Source organism: Protopterus annectens, chromosome 8.part0 (genome assembly GCF_019279795.1).
Source record: "Protopterus annectens isolate FY-2018-M chromosome 8.part0, PAN1.0, whole genome shotgun sequence".
Lineage (NCBI taxonomy): Eukaryota > Metazoa > Chordata > Ceratodontiformes > Protopteridae > Protopterus > Protopterus annectens.
In genome coordinates, this window is record NC_056741.1 from 1878720327 (window position 1) to 1878743310 (window position 22984).

Sequence of the window (22984 nt, forward strand, 5' to 3'; positions counted from 1 at the left end):
TATACTAACTGCTCCTTTTATTTTCTACTTACTCCATGTGGAGACCATTACCCAAATAGCTCACTACAATTTGAGGAATACTCTTTTTCCTATTCCACCATAAATCTTATTCACCACCACTTTCAGCGCATATCTCTCTGTGTGTGCATACATATATATATATATATATATATATATATATATATATATATATATATATATATATATATATATATATATATATATATATATATATATATATACACACACACACACACACACACACACACACACACACACACACACACACACACACACACACACACACACACACACACACACACACACACACACACATATATATATATATATATGTATGTATAGATATAGATATTTAACTCTGGAGCTATCTGCTGTCACTCCATCCTTTAAAATGTACCCTTTTCTCCCTCCATTTAAATATCTAAATTTGTCACACCTTTTTTGAATCTCCACTGTTGCCTTGTCTTGTAGTTGGATTTAAATAGGACTACTGAGTCAAATAGCATGCGGCAAAAGCATACACATTCCCACATCAGTTCTACAACCTAGTATATTAATTTTTCATTCTTATTTGTCTAATACTTTTCATATCTCATTTTTAAGACTTCTCAATTGTTCTTCTCTTGTCTCTGTCCCTGATCCATAAACTTGATGTCTTAAATACTTTCTTCCTTTACTGCTATGGTAAACCTAAAATCTCCCTGTTTACTATCATATTTCAGCACCACAGACCAATGTGTATGAAATCCTAAAATGAACGCTTGCCCAAATGTTTGGAATAAAGTTAATATCTCTGGAACTTGACTACCTATATCCCAACATCATCATACAGCCAACCTGCGAAAAGATATATACCAATATTCATCCATCCCTTTCCGTTGTCTCATACCTAATCTTTATTTTGCGTTTAAAGTGTACCTCTTCCTGTCAACACATTCTCAGACAAACCCCATTAATGAATAAACCCAGTGATTTAGCCCTATATTCATATTTTACCAGCTGAAGCTACACACCTTTCCCCCACTACTGTTTTAGTACCCTTCCCATAAAATTCCATGATACACAAGCACATGCTTGTTGAATGTGCATAAGAAGTAAACCAGCTTTCTCCCACCCTTCTCCCTCCATGCAGTCTATAACATTTATCAGTACTTTTGAATGATCTAGGGATGATTTCTCCATCACACAACAAAGCTGCTATTTTCCTATCAGCTTTGAAAATACACTTTCCAATGTAGACATTATTCTGTTAAATATCTTTGCAGCTATATCACAAAGTGATATGGGTCTGGAATTTTTTTCTTTGTTTAACATATAATTTATTCCCTTTTTATTGTGTCAGTAACACCTTTCAATAGATTCTGTCAATTTACCCGCTGCCACAATATTATTGAATAAATTTCACTAAAGTATCTGTAATTTGAAATACCATTCTTTTGTGAAAATCAACAAGATATCAGTAAGGGTCCCCCACTTTTCCTTCATTTAATTTTTTAATTGCTTCCATAGTCTCTTCTTTACATATCATTTTATTAATTTCATTCCTCTCCTCATTTTGTAACACCATTCCCAACCAAGTTCCCTGATATCTATGCTCATCTTCCTCCTGCCTATAAAGCCCCCTCAGTATACCTTCTACACCCTTCTATGATGCTGTTTACCATTCTCCTTACACCTTGCACTTCATCCATCTCTTCAATACAGCCTCTGTAGTTGAGACTTAATTCTCCACATTAGAAGCTTCAGTTCTGTCTCTCCTTTAATCCAACAATCTGTCCCTTTTTGTCATCTCTTAACTAAGTTTTGACTGCTCTAAACTCTTCAGTCTTTCCTTTAATCCTTCCTACAGCCCCCCATATCTCTCTTTATCTTCCCTTCTATGACTTCCCCATTCTTCAGTACTCTGAGCTACTCTTCCAATTACAGATATCCTGTTTCTTCTCCATTATTTATTTATTTATTTATTTATTTTTTAATTATTATTTATTTATTTGCATTTGTTTACTGGGATGGTCCACTGGGCCAGAAGTGCCAATTTTCAGTGAAGGCACAGGGATAAAAGCTCCACATTCATGACATTACACACACGATACAGAATATATAAATGAAGACATTGCGTATGTTATTAGCAGCTTACATATGTTTGTGAAACCCTGCATGCAGTATACTCACATCTAAGACATTATTCATGCTATACAGAGTATATAAATTAAGACATTTAGTACATATAATTATCAGCTTACATATGTGTGTGAAACACTTCATGCAATAGATGCAGTGCAGTTAGAGAAATCAGAGTCTAGGCAGTTAAGCATTATAACACATTTAGGTGGTGATATAACAGAGAGATCGGCTGAATGAGTGCTGTTACAAAAATTAGTTAAATTCAGTAGGCAATTTCGCATTATAGCAAATTTATGTAATGGCATAATAGTGAGAGATGCTACATGAGTACCTGATTGTCTAGACCTGGATAAACTGTAGGACTATTTTACTGAAGAAATAGTCTTTAAGGGTTAGTATGAGAGGGGAACTAAAGCAGAAGGAGAGGCAGAGTAGATAAAATATACATAAGGGTATGAAAGGGTGATAGGAGGAGCAAAGAGGGAGGATGGGAGTAATTGTGAATGGTGGAGTTAGGTTATATGAGATGTGGTGTTAGCACATGAGCATAGCCATGTTGAGGAGAGCTGTTGTTTCAGGGATCTCTTGAAGAGAGTTACTGAGCAGGTAGACCTAAGTGTTGGGGGAAGTGAGTTCCACATCTTAGCGATGGTAAGGAGTACAGCATCTGACTGGCTGAAAGATTAGGTTTTTCTACATTTAGAAGCAGTTGGTTGTTGGATCAGAGAGGTCTGTTTGGGATGGTATAGAGTAAGTACAGAAGACAGAGCATGGCACTATGATGGCTTATATATGATGTTATGAGCTGGGGTTAGTTGTATATAGTAAGATAGTTAGGAAGTTCTAGCCAATTTAGTTTGAGTAATGATGAACAATGGTGAGAAGTGCAGCTTGCATTAGTTACAAACTTAGCAATTGTATTATAACATGAGTCAAGTTTGGCTTTTAGAAAAGACTGAATGTTTGTGAGGAGAGGGACACCATATAAAAAAGAGGGAAATAGAAAGGAAGAGGCAAGGGATAGTCTTGCTGTTGGATTAAATAGATGTTTGTGTCAGTAGAGGGAGCCAAGTTTTTGATGTATTTTTTTTTATCTTGGACTGAATGTGCAGGTTGAATGTGAGGTTTTTATCTATGATGACACCTACAAGTTTTGTGCTAGGTACAATTTTGATAATAGTACCATTTAGAGATTGAATGGTGAAGTCCTCTTTTTGCAGGGGTGTGGTCTTTTTGGGGACAAAGAGAACCAGTTTGTTTTTTTGGGGGTTGAGGGCAAGATGATTATTAGACATCCATTATTCGGTTGAGGTGAGGACACTTTGGGTGAGTTGGTGTTGTTCAGAAGATGAGTTTGCAGTGCAGATGATAGTGGAGTCATCTGCATACTGGATTACGGAGCCTTGAATGAGGATGGTGTGGAAGTTATTGATAAATATGCTAAACAGAAGAGACCCTAAAACTGAGCCTTGAGAAACACCTGTGGTGGTGTTTAGGAGTAAGAATTTTGCCATTTGGTTGATTGCTACCTGTCAGTGAGGTAGTTACAGAACCAGTTTAGGGTGTGAGATAAGGTGCCTATGTTAGTGAGTTTAGTAAGAAGGGGAGAGTGAGATATTGTATCGAAAGCTTTAGAGAGATCAAGAAAGAGAGAAGAGACAATTTTTCCAGCATCACAAGCTCGGTTGACTGTACCCATGATGGATATGAGGGAGGTGGTAGTACTATGTCCTCGCCTAAATCCATGTTGTGTGGGGGAGAGGATGTGGTTGTGAGTCAAATGGTGACCCTCTCCTCACAATGGATTATGAATACATTTTTCCAGAATCTTAGAGATAGGTGACAGTACAGCAATAGGACAGAAGTTGATAGTGTCTATGTTGGGGCCGCCCTTGTGTAGAGGGAGAATATAAGCTTTTTTTCCAGATGGTGGCCGTATAGGACTCTTGAATAGATCTGTTGAGAAGTATGTTGATAGGGTAAGTGACAGAGCTGGCTGACATTTGCAGGAATTTGGGGGGTTATGTTGTCAGGGGCATTTGTGCATGGTTTGAGTTTTAGAAGCAATTTTTTAATAGTGGAGGTGGGTATAGGTGACAGAGTAAAGATGGGAATTCAGGGTCTACAGGTATTTGCTGTAGATTCATCTGTGGTGGTGAAGTTGGTCAGAGGAAAGGTAGCGGTTAAACTGGCTTTAGTATCGATGAAGTAGGAGTTGAAGGTTGAAGTAATTTCGTTGGGTGTTTTATTTGGTTCTAGGCAAGGATTACTGCTAGAACCTGGGTTTAATAAAGAATTGAGAGAGCTGCAGAATTTGTTTGGGTTTTGCTTATGCTTATTTTGTAATGTAAGGTAGTGTTCTATTTATTTTGTAACACTAGGCGCTTAACCTGGTTTCAGAGTTGTTTGCATTGTTCAAAGTCAGCTGGGTTCTTGTTTTTTTTGCCATAATTTCCAGGATTTGTCCCTGCGTTCCATGAGTTCCTTAGTAGATCTTACTAACCAACTGGCATGGTTAGTCTTTACCCTCTTTTGTCTAAGGGAAGCAAGATTGTTTAGGATGTTGAGGAAAGCTGAGCTGAAAATCTCAACTGCCTCATCAAGGGGAAGAAATTTAAGTACATTCCAACTGATACTTTGCAACCTTTGGTTAAAGATGGAGGGACAGAAGTGGGATTGATCTCTGGTTTATCTGTACTATGTCTATTAATTGCAGTGGTAGTTTCTCGTTCTATAAAGGCAGGTAGTGGTCACTTATACTATTGGAGAGTGTACCAGAAGATGTGATCTTATTTGGATCGGACACTAATATCCAGTCTAAGATTTAGCCATTAGTAGTATTTTTGATAGGCCTGGTTATATTAGTAATTAGTTGGGTGAAATTATATAGGTTGATATTGCGGGTAGAGCGGTGAGGGGATATGTTCAGCCAGTTAATATTTACATCTCCCAGTATGATTGTCTCATTTTTCAAGTTAGTTGATGCCCAGGCAAGGATTTCCTGTAGAATTGGGATGTTATTGACTGGGGGAATGTAAATGACTACCACACAGAGGTTCTTGCAATTATTCGTTTTCAGGAAGGAAACTAGTAGTTCAGCTATGGATAACTGTGGGATGGGTTTTGTATATGGGACAATAGTGAAGGAGGTGGGGTAAATCAGAGAGATTCCTCCACTTTTTTATGGGGTCTGTCAGCCCTGAGACAAGCGAAAACTGGCTGGAGGAATTGTGTGTCCTTAATGTAGGGTTTTAGCCATGTTTCAGTTGTGGCAATGATATCAGGTTTGGTGTGGGCTATACATGTATGGAAGTTTGGTATTTTATTTCTGATACTTTGTTGGTTAATTGTAGTGAAGTTTATTGATTTATAGGAGTTGTGGGGTTGAAGAGGGGAGGTGATGGGACCTGGGTTAAGATGTATGTCTCCGTATTGGAATAGATTTGTTACTGGATATTGAATTCCTGTTTCTGGTTTGCTTTGATTAGATGATATAGACAGGAGATATTTTTGTTATAGTGATGGGGGGGGGTGATTTTTATTTCTGTACATGATAATATGTTTGCATTGTATAGGCTAGCAGATACCTGCGAGAAGGAAGAGGTATATTCTAATTGTATGGGGAGAGTGGATGATGGGCAGTGGAAAGTAAAAGTTTGCTGCAGAGAGGTTAGCTATAGTAGGACATTGAAGGAGAGAGACAGGATAAGCAAAGTGGTGATGCTGATGACTGACATCACAGAGTAGAAAGTGGGGTGCATGTTTAAGTAATTACTAGCGTCTTATTGAGAGATATGGTGGGAGAATAGAGGCTTTACTTCAATGAGTTATGTAGAGGTGAGTTAAGATGTTTGGTATGTGTGTGTTTAGCTGAAGGTGAGGGGAAGTGATGTAAAGGGGTGTGATTAGAGGGATGTGGGAGAGAGGAGGAGCTAGAGTTAGAATAAATGTAATTGATGCAGGGGTGTGTGGGAATGGGGGTAGGGTAGGGGATCAGAGTGAGCCCGAGCATAGGGGGGTTGAAATCAGTTGCGGAATTGCTATCTGTAAAAAAAAAACAACTATCTGTAAGGTAAGAAACCTGATGGAGTGAGGTGGTCTATGCTGAACTATAAGCCAGGGAAGCTCTATTTGTTAATGCAGGAGGTTAGCAATTGAAATGGGGAATAGTGGAATAAAGGGAGTGCTACAGGGGACATACAACAGAGGCTACAAGTATCTCTAACTGTAAAGTGGCCAAATTATATTAGTCTAAGATGGGCAAGCACGAGTAGTGTCCACTGGAAAGTAGGGAGAGCCAAAATACTAGAACATTCCTGTGGTGTGTTGCACTTTACAAAGGACAAAAACAAAACAGCTGCAGCATTCAGTTAAATGCAGTAGACATGCATTAGCTTTTAAAACAGTGTGGGTCCCAGACTGTCCATTTGGGTTTGTGCAGCAGCTAGGTTTCCACTGCGTTGGGATGTTCACAAGAAGTTTTCAGCTGTGGGATATTAGCTTTTAAACCAGCGTGGGTCCCAGAGTGTCCATTTGGGTTTGTGCAGTAGCAAGGTTTCCACTGGATTGGGAGGTTCACAAGAAGTTTTCAACTGTGGGATCTCAGTGCAGCTGGTGCTCGGACACCACCAGTACAGCACACAGCTATTCCAGGTGGAGGTAGGATGGAAAGATGGCATGGGGCGCTAAGGACAGAGTTTAAACCTGCAATGCTTTTTTTCATCACCTGCCCATAAACCTGTCTCCTTATACTGTCTTTATACCACCCCATTCCCTAAGGCTAGCCCTTGACTATTCTTATCATTAGATGTTATAACAACTTCCACCATATTTTGTATCCTATTTTACCAATTAGAACTTGTAAGAGTTCCGCTGTCTGGTATAGAAACAGTGGGGCAATATTTCTGGAAAGTAGTATTTTACCATATTATCAGGTAATCCAAAAGCAATTTGAATCTTGCAAGATATGCAGTGTTATGAGTCCATAGTTACTGTGAGTATTGTCTGCTCTGAAATGGGTTTTATGACAGCTGCCAAAGTGAGAAAACCTAGCAGTTTACTTAATAATCAATGTTTCAAAAGTGGGAGCCATTATTTACAGCTGATCAGTATTAGCAACGCTTTGGGCTGAGGAAAAGTAACTGTCTAAAAACTTCAACAATTGGGCATTTTCAAGCTGAGGCAAAAGATTTTTTTTTCTTTATGGGGGGAAAGAATTCCTGTACCTCCATGCACTCAGTGTTGCCACCAGCTGCATACCAGAACAAAGTCTGCTCCAAGGTTTCGTTATGTTTAAGGAAAGATCAATTTCAAACTGCATCAACTATCCTTAAAAACACTAATATGAATGATAGGGATTCTGCTTTGCAAGCACTGGAAAGCAACCAATGACTCAGGATTTGAATAACAGAACTACTACCAGTATGAATATAAATTAATGTAGATGTTATTTATTTATAAAATTACAGTTCACTTTATTGAATGATGTAACAATGACTAAATGAACTTGTGTATGCTTTTTATCTGAAGTGTATGTTATTAAATGCTTGAAATGTTGATACTGGGAAATCAATTTTCTGTGTGGTGTGTGAAATTTGCTTGTATTTAAGTAAATATGCCTAATTACTAATGTTGAAACATTTGGATGTACCAAAAGATAAGGCATTAAGGGCACAGCTGTGTGTGTGAGTATCTGCATGTTAGGGTTAAAGTAAGTGCAAGCTAAGGGGCTAGATCTAGTGTTATGCACGTGCGGTCATGTGATGTGTGTGAGTGTCTTATGTAGTGGTACTGTTACAGAAAGGAGTTTTCATAATGTACTGTGTAGGGCTGGGGTTAAGATTAGTGCACAGGAGTAAGATGGTATATCACTCTGGTATTAACACTAGTACATTACCATTTAATAAGGTACCAAACACTCTGACTCTGCTAAGCATTCATCTGCCATGATGTGATATCTATTTGGTAAAGAACAGTAACCTCAACAGAGATCTATGAGGATCTGAAAAGTTTGCCTTTCTACTTCCTGTTCCTATCAAAGCCAGAATTTACCTTCAGTGTGCCTTGGTTGTAGAAATACTTATTATACGAACAATGGAAAATCAACACTTTAACTGACCCATCCAAACCACTGGGGACCTCTGATGATGTGTTTCTTTGAAATTAACTCAGTGTTTTACAGATCTAAAATTTCTAACTTATAAAGGCTCAGGCCACTGATATACTACATGTTTTAAAGAGCCAAACTCACAACTGAAGCTCATATTTCATTTGTTTACTTAAGCTCTGTTTTGAGTTCAGTTTTGCAGGTTAGTATCCCATAGGCAAATGTATAGGGAATCCAGTGTGACATTTTAATGGAAGTATAAATGGTAGACAATGAAATGTACTTATGTTTCAGTGATACAAAAATCTAATTTCCCATGGTCAGCCAGAATGTTTCTGGTCACATTCTCAAATTATAATAACAGCTCAAGCTGTGAATCACAGTACATTACTTTCCATGTGCACATACATTTTAATGAGCCTATTTTATGTGTTTGAAATACTTCATATTCCACTCGAGTAGCTTGCGATGATTCAGCAAGACTCAGCATTTATTTTAATAAGCTATAATTTAACTTAGAATTCATATGAACTACCTAAAACAAACTGAAGTTTCAAAGTCCATAAAAATTTACTGGGACACATAGCAAAAAAGATTTTCCCTGCCTTATAACATTATGATTCCCAAATAAATTCACTGTGGAAATTTATGGATTGTGACTGATAGCTGGCCTACATTTAAAGTTACTGCTACAGATCCTAATATTTTAGCAAATAAAAGATTTTTCACTTACAAAACACAGGCTAGACATTATTTGATAAAGGCAAGCAGTGCATTACAGGTTGTACAATAACCTCCCATGTGTTGCAATTAACAGACCAGACACAAAGACCTACATTTACTGAGGCTGTTAAATGCAATGCACCTAAACCTCTAAGGCCTCCTAGATGCAGAAATGACAAGTACCCTTAGCAACCTCAAAACACTAATCTCAAACAGCACCCACTACATAGCATCGACTTACTTCCCATAGTGTCTTAACTTGTAAACCCATAAGGCAAACCTCCAGACAAACAAAATGTTCTAGTCATGTAAATACCTCATCTAGTGTTATGGTTATTCATACTTTCTGTACAAATGTTTTTAACACAGAAGTAAAGGATTTTCTCACTTGGGGCTATAGAAGACTTTTGGAAAATACAGTGACCTTGGCAATAAACTAATAAGGCTAGAAATTCAGTGGGAATACATATAAAACGACCACCACAAATGAAAAATATAAAATACAACCAGCCAGTGAATCCAGCACAGGTTTATTTTAAAATCTCTGTATCTGACATCTCGGCCCAAAAAAAAGGCTTCAAGGAGTAAAGACCATCATACAAAACTTGCCTAAAATACTATAACCAATTAACAATTAAACAATTAAACAATTAAATGAGCATTCTCATGAGTATTAAATTTCAAAATATACACTGATTCCTTAGTTAAGAGCTGTTTTTAAGAAGACATTCATCAAAAAGTGACACATTTATTTTCTCTAAAATAGTTCCTTGCAACCCTTCACTATTACTATCATGAAATTGCTGAAAATGTACTGCTATAGCGCTTTCTTCCTTTTTATTATAAATATCCCTTACGTGTTCTAGTAGTCTCACTTTGAATGCCCTCTTTGTCTCTCCAATATAAAATAAATTGCAAGGGCATCTGAGGGCGTAGACAACACCCTCAGTATCACAAGTGAAGTCATTCCAAGTTTCAAAGGGAATATTATTAATTCTTGGAACATTTTCTACTACAAATTTACAAGCTTTGCATTTATTACAGCAAGTGGTTCTCCTGATGCTTAACCTCTGATCTATTTTCATAGCCAGGATACAAAATCTTCCTCTCACAATAAAATTTTGTATGTTCCTACCCCTTCTATAGGAGATTCCCAACCTGCCATCAAGCCATGTAGAGACATTTTTCAAAGAACACAAGTTCTTCCAATAATATTTTATTTGTTCTACAACTTTTGAACTAAAGCATCCAAATGTTGTAACAAAATAAATAAATACCTTATGTTCTCTGTCAGTCATTTTGTAACAGTCCAAGGACTGTCTACTAGCATGACAATTTCTTTTGTCAAAATGATTGCATAATTTCTTCCAACTCTTCTCAATTAGGCTTTTGCTGTAGCCTCTTTTAACAAACATGTCTACAGTTCTACCCAATACTTGTTTAAAATCATACATATTATTACACAACCTAGATATTCTAAGCATCTCACCATAAGGAAGTGCTTCCATAGTATGTGTGCATAGTAATTATGCAATTAACAGGCCAGACAGAAAGACCTACATATACTGAGGCTTTAAATGCAATGCACCTAAACCTCTAAGGCCTCCTAGATGCAAAAATGACAAGTACCCTTAGCAACCTCAAAACAATAAACTCAAACAGCACCCACTACATAGCATCAACTTACTTCCCATAGTGTCTTAACTTGTAAACCCATAAGGCAAACCACCGCACAAACAAAATGTTCTAGTCATGTAAATACCTGATCTAGTGTTATGGTTATTCATACTTTCTTTACAAATGTTTTTAACACAGAACTAAAGGATTTTCTCACTTCGGGCTATAGAAGACTTTTGGAAAATACAGTGACCTTGGCAATAAACTAATAAGGCTAGAAACTCAGTGGGAATACATGCCTAGGCATCTAAAGATCCTTACAGTACCTATGAACCTATGAACCTATGAACTTACGGATTTGTGAGAATGAAATGTACTGTTTTAATTCATTGTATCTAACAGTAAACAGTACATTGTATTTCAAGGGAAACTGAGAAGTAGAAAAATGAACAGACAATATGTTTTCCTGTGTACTTCATTTACAAACACATTTTGAAAACATGCTAATAATCTTGTCAAAATGAACAGGACTAAACATTTCTTTGCTAACAACTCAAGTGATAAACATGAATTTCATTCTGCCAGAGTGAAAACAAGCAGTGAAAAAATGTCATAAATTGAATTGTGGAAGTCTTTAAATTTTATATATTTTGCAGGGGCAATGACTCCTCCAGCAACCCCAAGTAAGATGCTTTATTCTCTCTGCATATTAAAGTTAATATAATCAGCGTACCTACGCCTTGGAGAGAAACATATTCCCCCCATTCAGGGTGAGCTACTTTGAAAAGGGTAATTTCTTTCAGAGTGCTCCTTCTACAGAACTGGGGTCTTTTCAGAAACATTTAGCATATTAGTATTAAGTGAAATAGCTGCATGAGTGTTCATGCACAGGAAGGGACTGATTCAGAGATGTGTAGCTTGACTGTTGTACCAGAGAAATCATTCTGCATTCATAGTATGCAAATGACTGCATAAAGGAATGCATGTCTTATGCACATGGAAAAACATTTATCTTGATGGAGTAATTCAGAGAAGTACAAGACAAGTATTATGAGCGGTAGTACTCGTCTGTTCTGAATACACTGGTTTCTTGGTGTACAGGAGCTTTACTTTCTCCAGTATGATTGAAGTAGCAGCAATAGCCTTAGCTGAACATCACATGATAGTGGACACTCTCAGAGCCAGTGCCTGCGATACTGTTTCATCAGCTTCTGTGCTGCAAATGTATCAGTCAGTGACTAACATACCATCATTTTCATAACCAGAATATTATCAGCTACTACCATGTGAAGAGAGACACTGTACAGGAGTCAGTGAGCATGTGCTGTCCACACATGGGATCAAAAAAGATGCACACATTGTCCATCCCTTTGTTATGGAGAGAGTTCAACATCTGAAAAGGGACATGTTAGGAATTTCACAGGCACCAGCCTCATGGATTCCATGTTAGTTCACTGGAGTGATGGCTGCAGTGGAATGCATTCATTTTGTTGAACACTCACAAAACTAAAAAGCTCAAAATATTTCCAAAACATATTTAATGCTGGGGGCAAGCATGAAAAAGATAACATAGAATAAAACTGGCTCATACATTAACACACAGGCTATGTATTTCAGTGCATGGATGGTCCAAGCTATGCATAAGCCATCATCTTACTCAAGCAGGCCAGACAGTAGGCAGGGCTGAATCATCATTATGTGCACAAGTTGGGTGGTGCACAGTGGCAAGTGCTATCATATGAGTAAGGGCCATGGGAGGCAGATATGATAGCCACTCAGTACATTAGCAGCTTGGGGGAATCAGGGATTACATCCTCCACTGCTGGAGCAGAGCTGGTATGTTGTGAACTCTGGTCAAGTGTACCATGTGGCTCTACAGTTTCTAGGCTTGATGCCTTCTGCATTAGGGTTTGCATAGAACTTTGAGAGTGTATACTGGAGCCCCAATTTTATATCCCTATGTTGGGGTCAACAGGAGCTGGAGATGGTGTGAAACTGTGGAAACCAGAGTGAGTGACCTGATAAGGTGTCCCACATGTGGAACCTGATAAGCTTTGTTGACCGCAACCATGGGATTGGTTTTGTCTGGGTGTGCTGGCTCCTGTGGTCAGGAGGAATGGTGAAGTGGTCTCCAGAACCATTTGTATCATTTTGAAGACCCAGTTTTTGGTAGTCTGCATGAACCTAGATTCTTGCATGGCCATCGATGGTATTGCCCTGCAAAGGTACAATACAGTCAGTGCCATGTGCCCTGTGCTTCAATGATGTGGTATTGCATGTTTGCTCCAAGCTGGTATATGCTAAATCATGCTGCCTGTGGTACAGATCATCCAGCAGTTCATGCAGTATGTCCTCTGAAATCCATGTAGCTGTTGTATGTCTCCTAAAGCCCATGTAGCTGTTCTACACTATACATTCATATGTAGTCCATATAGCATGCTCAGCATCGCTGCCATGGTGTGTGTATTTGTTGTTTTTGCCTGGATCAGTAAACTTGTACATCCATTGAAAGATGACCAGTGTGGTACCCAGTTAAGTGAAAGACCTGAAATCATGGTGGTGATGACCATCACCATATTTCTTCCTGCCTGTGGGTGCATGCACATTACAGGCAGTACAGGTGATGGATGCAATCAGTGGTGGTGACAACTCTGTAGCTTGGTATTGCTCAAACTGATATGACATCCAGCAATACACATAAGTGATATGGAAAGTTTTGCCTGCCACTCTACTGTCATCTCAGATACATACCTGCCCTCCAATATTAGTGTTGCTGACAGTGTCACTGTGTTACTTGACTGTGCCATATGCACACTTGCTATCATTGTCAACCTCAGGTGGCATGTTAACATCAGCATATCTGTCCTGTTATGATGGACATTATAGCATTGGAGCCTGTGAACACATAAAGCTAACACACCTCTGGTAGTGCTGAAACAGATGCCTTACACCCTGCCCTCCTGGCATCATACTGGCACATGACAGTTCTGTCAATAGCATATAGGCATATACATACCTTGTGGTGTAGGGTGCTGCAGTCATTCCCTTGAGTTGTGCTAAATAAGTCCTTCTCACATATGAGTCAGTGTACAACTCTAACATTTAACTGCTATTATTAACCTGATGCATCCCCAAGAGACAGTCAAGCAGTCATTACCAGCCAAGCTTCCAATATCCAAGCCACTGCTATGAATGGGGGTTCACTTACCAAACAAGACTGACACATGCTCTCTCACCCGTGTTTGCAATTTTGTATTGATTGTCCACCTCTTGTGATGGACTTGTCCATGGTAAAGTCTTGTGCCTTGGTCTTCGACTGCAGCATTGCACTGATATCCTATTTTTTTTTTAATTTCTCCAAGTCTTTTGGATTTCTAATAACATGATGGGAATGGACCCCATTCGTAAGTCAATGTATGATTAAAGTTTATGAAATTAGTATTGTTTCAGTTTCTGATGTTAGCTATAATTGCTCTTTGCAGCACCAGCAATGTGCCCAGTAATGATTCCTTCTGTAATTTGTACTGAGTTACATGTCTCGGTAACATATCTAAATATGATTGTAAATTCTTTTTTATAAGACCTTTTGCTCTTACTAATATTGGAACTATCTGGGTATCCTACTTCCACATTGCCCTCATTTCTGCCTGCAAATCCTAGTATTTTATGACTCTGTGTCTCTCTGTATGTAAGACACAATGGGTGTAGCAATTTCAATGATCAATGCTACTTTTGTCTTCTTTTCATGGACTACTATATCTGGTTTTCTCGCATCTATTTTTTGAGCTTTGGTAGTGGGTGATCTCATGTGATATAAACTTCATTATTTTCATACTTTTTGGCTCATGTTTCTAATGTTTTTCAGCTACTTCAATTTTATAATCTTTGCACAGCCCCCAATGCAACAGTCTTGCCACATTATGCCTTTCAGTATACAGTCCTTCTGCCATTAGTATATCACAACCAGCAACACGATGCGTGACAGTTTCCAATTCTGTTTTACAAAACCTACATTTATCTGTTTCTCCCACATGTTCAATGGACTTTGTAAACCAATGTGTACATAATCTACTGTCATGGGCTGCCAATATTAACCTTTCATCTTTTGGTTTAAATTCATCTGTCCTTAACCATTTCTGCATTCGATCCTGATCAACATGAGGTTGTTCCAAGAGTTTTCTATACTTGCAACTATATTTATGCATTTTCCATATTTCTTGCCTTCTCATCTGATCCATCACCTTATATTCTTTCTTTTGTTTTTTTGCACATTCAGTTGCTGCTTGATAATTATCTATTTCTGGTTTGATTTCCATTCCTGCTTGATGCCGATATGCTTCTGCTAAACTAAGCAGGGTAGTCATCTTAGACTTATTCTCCTCATGTTAAAAAACATTCACTACATTTGGGTCTTGTGAGGTCAGCAAATATTTATACAGTCCCAAGATTGCAGATCTTTACATGTAATTAGGGTACTTTTCCATTAAACCGCTACCACACATTTTAGGAGCTGTATTGGCAGCTATGGTTTTGCTTCACTCTGTGGTACCTTGGTTGTTTTATATTTATCCTAAAGTATTATTTTTTTTCTTAGTTTGTCTGTCAAAGGAAAAACAACTTCAAAAAGATCAACACATGGCAGGTTCAGGTTAAGGCACTTTAAACTTGCAGCAAGGAGACAAAAACATGCTAATACAGAGTTTGTCTAACTAGAATCAGGAAGTGAAGCTATTCTTATACATTTCTTACAAGACATTGCCTACCAAGCTGATGTAATAAATCACAAGTTCTTTCAATATTATTTCATAGCAGCTGTTTGTCCATGATTTTCTGCTGGCACATCAAGTTTACAAAAAAAAACTTCCTAAGAAAAACAACGTGGCCTTGATGACCACTGGTCAGATACAACTTCTCACTATGCAATGTTACCATTCAAGGTACTATGGCTAATTCGAGCACAAAGCAAGTACAGATTATAGTTCATTTCCTCAAGCAGTCTTTGTTCGATGTATCTTTCTTTTCTGCAGCTGTGCATGTTCTCATAACACGAACAGAGCTGATTGTTCAAGTTCAATAACATTATAGAAAACAGTATTGTTCTATTCATTTATTTTCCTGACCTAGCAGATAATCACCTGCTTCTCAGTAAATTTCCAAAAGGCATAAAAATGAATTTTGCTTGTGCTAGCAAATACTAGGTCAGAGGGCATCTTGAAATTTCAGAAAGCATACTGCAGTTTGAAAAAGCATCTTGTAATTTCATACAGAATTAAGCTGTACATAAAATAGAATGAAATGTGTTAACCCTTTTAGCTTCTAATAAGCACTATACATATACATTAATACATATTTTTCTAACATTTCCCCCCTGTTAATACTTTTTATTCTATTTCAAAAGCATAAACAGTTGCTTCTTCTCCTAACCTCTTTCTGTTCAGAATTTGCAGTTAAGAGAGTCATTTAGTTTAAACCTATGAAAGTGTTTCATTTTTCAACAGTTCTTCAATTTCAGTACTTTGATACAAAGTCTCAGAAACTGACATGTCTATAAAATCTTTGATTAATCTTTTTATGCAGGGAATACCACAACAAACACACACTCCTAATAGGAGTAATCCCACACAAATGGCAATCAGGATGTTCATTAGGATGCTACTCCACCCCCCAAACAAATTCTGGAAAAAATCTGTCAGTGGGTTTGGGCCTGGTTTGGTCAGGGCCGACACTTGCTGAATCACCTCAAGATGGTCGTTTATCTCATGCTGGTTGTCAAGAATATACGAACAGCACTCCTCTTATATTAAAGTGCACGTACCACCTTTCGCTGCTAGGGTGAAGTCGAGAGTTATGCGGTTTTGAAGCACCACAGTTCTCATAGCGTTCAGTTCATCAGTCAGTAATTCAAGAGCAGAAAAAGTTGCATTGCTCATTACTTCGAGAAGTTTGGACAGTTTTCTCAGCTCCCAAATTGATTTCACTGTGCCATATGCAGGGGCTATACCTGCCCATGATATAATAGTGTCACTCAAGTCCATGTGTGTCAGTTTATCTTTGTTTTTTACGGAGTTATGATTTCTCCAGCCTGCTTTGATTCATCCCATTGGATTCTCAGGTCTCTTGATTGGATTTCCAGGTTTCTTGGTGACCTCTCTGACATTTCGAATTCTTCCCTGAGGCAAAACTGCAGTGTGTCATATGGCCGGAACCAGGTAACCCAAAAAACAACTGCAGAACCAATTCTCAGGTAACCATTTGTATGCCTTTTTCCCACACACAAAATAACAATTCTCTACTTTAGTGTTACTATATACTTGCCCTGCATGAAATATTTTCTTATCAGTGATAGATAGTTGTTTAAAAAGAACAGGATTACATTGTACTTCATCAACCGTTTTGTGCATTAATTCAAAATATGAGTCATAGTTTGTATCACAAATATAACCTGCATTATTAGCTTTGATATAACATTTGTAAGGAACAGTCACATTACAATTGCTCCAACCCAACTGTACAGTATAATTTTTGTAAAAACATACAATTCCCTTTTGTGTAACAGGCAGGTACAATGCTATTTTGTCTTGTGATTTCACAGTTGTAGTATCAAAAATCAAATTTTCCCAGGTCTCATTGACCCCTAGGGGGACAGCAGTCATTAATAATCCCCCGTATGCTGTTGGTATAGCTGTGCAAATCCAGCAATTCGAAACATTAAAAGTTTCAGCATACACATACTTAATTGCTTGGTAAGTGTTAAAGTTTGGATACCAGTCTATGAGTAATGCATCTCATTTATTCAGTTCAGCTCGTGTGGCTTGAAAAAGGAAAGGCCACAGCAAAAAGATTAATGTTATCAGTATGGTTAACAGAATGGTCATGCAATACTTTTGAGGTTGTTCTGTATTTCTATTTGCTCCATATCTGGTCATTTTGTTCTTGTGTAACAGTAACAAGTTTTTTGTCCAGTTCAAAGTTTTTAATCAATTTACAGTGTGTCAGATGAATCCGGGACGCTCGCTCTGCGATCTTGACTGCAGTGGGTGTTGACAGTAGCACTTGGTACGGCCCTTCCCACTTCGGTGAGGCCAATTCTTCTTCTTGATGACTTTCATCCAGACCCATGTGCCTGGGGCTACTGCTGCTTCCGATGATCTGGTTCTTTCTTTATCTGAAACAGAATTTAACTGCAAAAGTTGTTTATTACTTAAAAGTGATCTCATATGTTCTGCAAGTGAACTGTCGGCCTCCTGATCTGCAGGCATGAGAGGTTTCCATTGAGGTATATAGTATGCCCTCCCAAATAATTTTTCAAAAGGAGCTAACCCCTTTGCATTCGGAACAGTTCTCATACTCAACAATGCCAGAGGCAGGCAGTGCACCCAGTTCTTTTGTGTCTCACTAATTAATTTCCTAAGTTTGTTTTTCAAAATTCCATTATGCCTCTCTGCTAATCCTGTGGATTGTGGGTGGTATGCACAATGGTTCTTTAAGGAAATTCTGAAATATCAGCTCAACTGTTGTATAGTTTGATTTACAAAGTATGTGCCATTGTTACTGTAGATCTTTTCCGGTATGCCAAATCTAGGAATAATTCCTTTAACAAGGACTTTTGCAACAGTAGCTGCATCTGGATTTTTGGTTGGCAAAGCTTCCACCCATTTGGAAAACATATGTATAATGACAAGACAATACTTCTTATTTTCGCATTTGTTCAATTCTATGAAATCCATACAGATAGTATGGAATGGGTACGGTGGTGTCAGGAAACTCCCTTGCTTAGGCTTCAATGCCCCTTGTGCATGATGCTTGTTACAAACATGGCGTGCTGCACAAAATTTTTTTGTGTAGTTTGTAAATCTATATGCTGTGACCACTCGGTTCACTAACAGTAGCATCCCCCCTGTTCAGACATGGCACTGCCCATGGCTCAACAAAGCTGCATATCTAAACAAATTAGACGGCAAAATCGGTTTTCCTTCTTTGGAGATGTACAACCCTTTCTCAAGAATTGATCCTCTTTTTATCCATTTCTGTTTTTCTATTTTTGTAGTAAGTGTCTGCATTGTTTTCAACATTTCTAAATCTAAAATCTCAGAAGGTTGTAATTCCTCACTCAAAAGAAATACTTCTGAAGCTGAAGCTGCCTGCTTTGCAGCTGTATCAGCTCTCGCATTACCTTTTGAAATCCTATCCTGTTGCTTGGTATGAGCTACACATTTACAAATAGCTACTTTCTGAGGTAACTGAATAGATTCTAATAAATCTAAAATAAATTGCGCATGATTAATCAGTTTACCAGTAGATGTTTATTTATTTTTTATTTATTTATTTTACATTTGTTAACCGGGCTAGTCTGACTGGATATATTTCCATTTTCAGCAGAGGCCCGGGGAGAAAAGCTCCACATAGACATAGTAACTATTACATATGATACAATAAAGAGCAGTATAAAAATTATACTGTATCAGGAAAATATTATACAAAAAATCAAACTTACTATAGACAGAATAAACAGTTATACAATAGTGTACTCATCGTTCTTGGAAGCAGAACACAGGCATAACTTATTTAGCAAAATCAAACATCAAGAGAAATAGATAAGGGTATTTAAAGACAACTATGTAAGTAGATTAGAAAAGATTAGATTGGATTAGATATTTCTAGAAACCTACAGTAAACTGAGAAATATAATCAGGAAGGAGAAGGAAAGAGGAGGGGTAAGTAATAGAATAGTGAGGAAGTAAAAATAGAGGGTAGGAGAGATCACAGAGATGAAGGGGTAGAGGGGGTAGTCGAATACATAGGTTCAGTCTGGGTTGTGGCAGGGGCATAGCCAGTGTTTTGTAAGGTAGAGTCTAAGTTTTTGTTTGAAGAGGACAGGAGATACAATAGAAGTCAGTTCAGTGGGCAATAGGTTCCAGTGTTTACCAATAGAGTTAGAGAACAGGGAGTCACCTGCAAGGTTATTGGATTTGGTAGCAGTAACTAGCATGAACCACAGCGATAGAACAATTTAAAGTACCAGCATCAGTATTTCATAAATCCAGAAGCAGTTTACAGCTAAAACAGCACTACAGAGGCAACATCGCTCAACATTTGTTAAAACATCATATGAAAGGTTAGAAACAGCAGCCGCATGAAAGACGACATCAAAAACATAGCAATCAGTAGCCAAAATTGCTCTAGAGTAGCAACGTAATTAAATATATGTTATAGTCATTAGAGTCCGATTGTGAACAGTGGTCGCACGAAAGGCAACAGCATAGTAACAAAGCTAACAGTGTGGATGGTCAGTTAGCTAGTACATCCACCGCATGGCTACGGAAACATGCACTCAAAGTACATCAAATGGGTAGACATCGAGTGCCAGATACAGTTCAGTTCAAAAGGGATAATAGGTTACCCAAAATAGTTTAAAGACAAATGCACAGAAAAGCAACAAATACAGAATTTTACAGTACCTAATTGCAGCTAGGAGCGCACAGTTAATGTCGCACAGCAGCAGCGAGGTGAGCTAAGTTAAAGATGGCCCTGGGGATAAGGAGGGATTATAACACCTCGTAAAGGAAGTACCTAGGAGGGGGAGGAGCAAAGAATAGGTAGAAGCAAAGGTAGGATAGCAAAAGGGAAGTATGGAGGGAGCAAGCGGGCAGGAACAGACAGAGGAGAGGGAGCGTAGGCAATCAGTCCAGCTAAGGAGCTGAGACACCAGTTAGTTTGTAAAGAGAGAATATAGTGGAAATATAAGAGTAAGGAGTGAGACAGAAATGAAATGGGAAGTAACTTGTAAAGCAGGGGAAAGAACAGAGAGAAACAGGCTTCACATTAGAGTTAAGGGGGTAGAGGTAAGAATAGAAATGAGATAGAGGCTTTCCTGAGGGGAACAGAGTAAGGTACAAGAACAGCTAGGAGCTGGAGACAAGCAACAACAAGCTGTAAGAAAGTAGTCACTGGAAATCAGGTATGCAGGAAGAAAGAAAGAAACCAGATAAAGTCACACAGGGTAATACAAAAAGTGAAAGGGAGAAATAGAAGAGCTAATCACAATGACCTGAGAGGAAGGAAAAGTAGCAGAGAGAGCTGGCAGATAGAAGGGTAGAGTTAGGCAGTGTAAGGAGGAGAGGGTCACAGAGCACTACAAAAATGAAAAGGAATAGGAGTGAGAAAGTGAGAATAGGAAGAGTAAGGGAGGCAATATACCAGTACTGTAAGTTTAGTTGTGATCAGTGGGATACCTAGAGGGGGGGGGTGGCTGCTGCTGGCAGGCTTAGCTGGGAGCAAACGAAACTGCACCGGGTAAAAATAGGTCAAAACTACCATCAAAATTATGTAGACATACTCTTTTTAAATCTTGAGGAGGTGGGTTTGAAGAGGAGTGCAAGTGTCCAGAGACTTTTAAGGGCTCAGAGTAGAGTAGGTTTCACAGTCGGGAAAATAGACACTGGGTGAAGCAGTAGAATTAGCTGGTACAGGAGAAAATGAGGGAGAGAATACAAAAGTGTTAAAATTACACAAAAAAATGCAGTAACATCAGAATAAAGCTGTAGCCAGGTACACAAATAATGCAGTAACTATCAAAATAAAGCTGTAGCCAAGTTCACAGGAACAGTATTCAAATCAACTGTACCAATATGTAGCACTTTACAAACAGTATAAGCCAGGGCAGAAACACAATGCATAGATACCCAGTTAAGAATTACACCAGTTAAACATATGCATTTCAACAGTAGAAATATTGCAGCAGTTTGGTTCAAAAGACACTGTTAAGTAAAGCATATATACTCAATCTAAAGGCATAGGGATAGCATGGGGCATGCCCAAGGATCCATATTGTAAGATAAGGAAGTGCGCTAAGTGTAGGGAGGCCCAGTAGCAGGTAAGACCCGAGCCCAGTTTGCACTTGAAAGGGCACTATTTAAACCTTCACTCGGTACCCAGAGTGCATTAAAACACTACTAACAAATTAACATTAAAAGGACTAGGCCTTAGACAAGGTAGGTCCCCTGAAGCATCTGTATGGGGTCCTGGAGGCACTGAGTAGCCTCGAATTAAAACGCTGAACAAGGCGCTATATGTTTCCCGCTAATGTCACTGAAAAGAAATAGCCTTGGTAAAACCTACAACACTAGAAGCCCTAAAATTACAAGGTTGCTCTATGTGTAAGTAAGTACATACCAACCCTAGAAGTACAAGGTTGCTCTATGTGTAAGTAAGGAATGTACTCAGTCATGGGTATAACAAAATAACGCTGCAGTGCTGTTGGACATGAAAAAAGAAAATAGACAAATAAGGCTGACACGCTAACGCTGTATAGCCCTTCTATGTTTAAGTTACGACTAGCTAGGTCCGCTGTAGACAGGGGAGTGTATAAACCACAGTGATAGAACAAATTAAAGTACCAGCATCAGTATTGCATAAATCCAGAAGCAGTTTACAGCTAAAAAAGCTCTACAGAGGCAACGACGCTCAACATTTGTTAGAACATCATATGAAAGGTTAAAAACAGCTGCCTTATGAAAGACGACATCAAAAACATAGCAATCAGTAGCCAAAATTGCTCTAGGGTAGCAGCGTAATTAAATATATGTTATAGTCATTAGAGTCCGATTGAGAACAGTGGTCGCACTAAAGGCAACAGCATAGTAACAAAGCTAACGGTGTGGATGGTCAGTTAGCTAGTACATCCACCGCATGGCTACGGAAACATGCACTCAAATTACATCAAATGGGTAGACATCGAGTGCCAGATACAGTTCCGTTCAAAAGGGATAATAGGTTACCCAAAATAGTTTAAAGACAAATGCACAGAAAAGCAACAAATACAGAAAATTTACAGTACCTAATTGCAGTTAGGAGCACACAGTTACAGTCGCACAGCAGCAGCGAGGTGAGCTAAGTTAAAGATGGCGCCCTAGGGATAAGGAGGGATTATAACACCTCGCAAAGGAAGTACCTAGGAGGGGGAGGAGCGAAGAATAGGTAGAAGCAAAGGTAGGATAGCAAAAGGGAAGTATGGAGGGGAGCAAGCGGGCAGAAACAGACAGAGGATAGGGAGCGTAGGCAATCAGTCCAGCTAAGGAGCTGAGACACCAGTTAGTTTGTAAAGAGAGAATATAGTGGAAATATAAGAGTAAGGAGTGAGACAGAAATGAAATGGGAAGTAACTTGTAGAGCAGGGGAAAGAGCAGAGAGAAACAGGCTTCACATTAGAGTTAAGGGGGTAGAGGTAAGACTAGAAATGAGATAGAGGCTGTCCTGAGGGGAACAGAGGAAGGTACAAGAACAGCTAGGAGCTGGAGACAAGCAACAACAAGCTGTAAGAAAGTAGTCACTGGGGAAATCAGGTATGCAGGAAGAAAGAAAGAAACCAGATAAAGTCACACAGGGTAATACAAA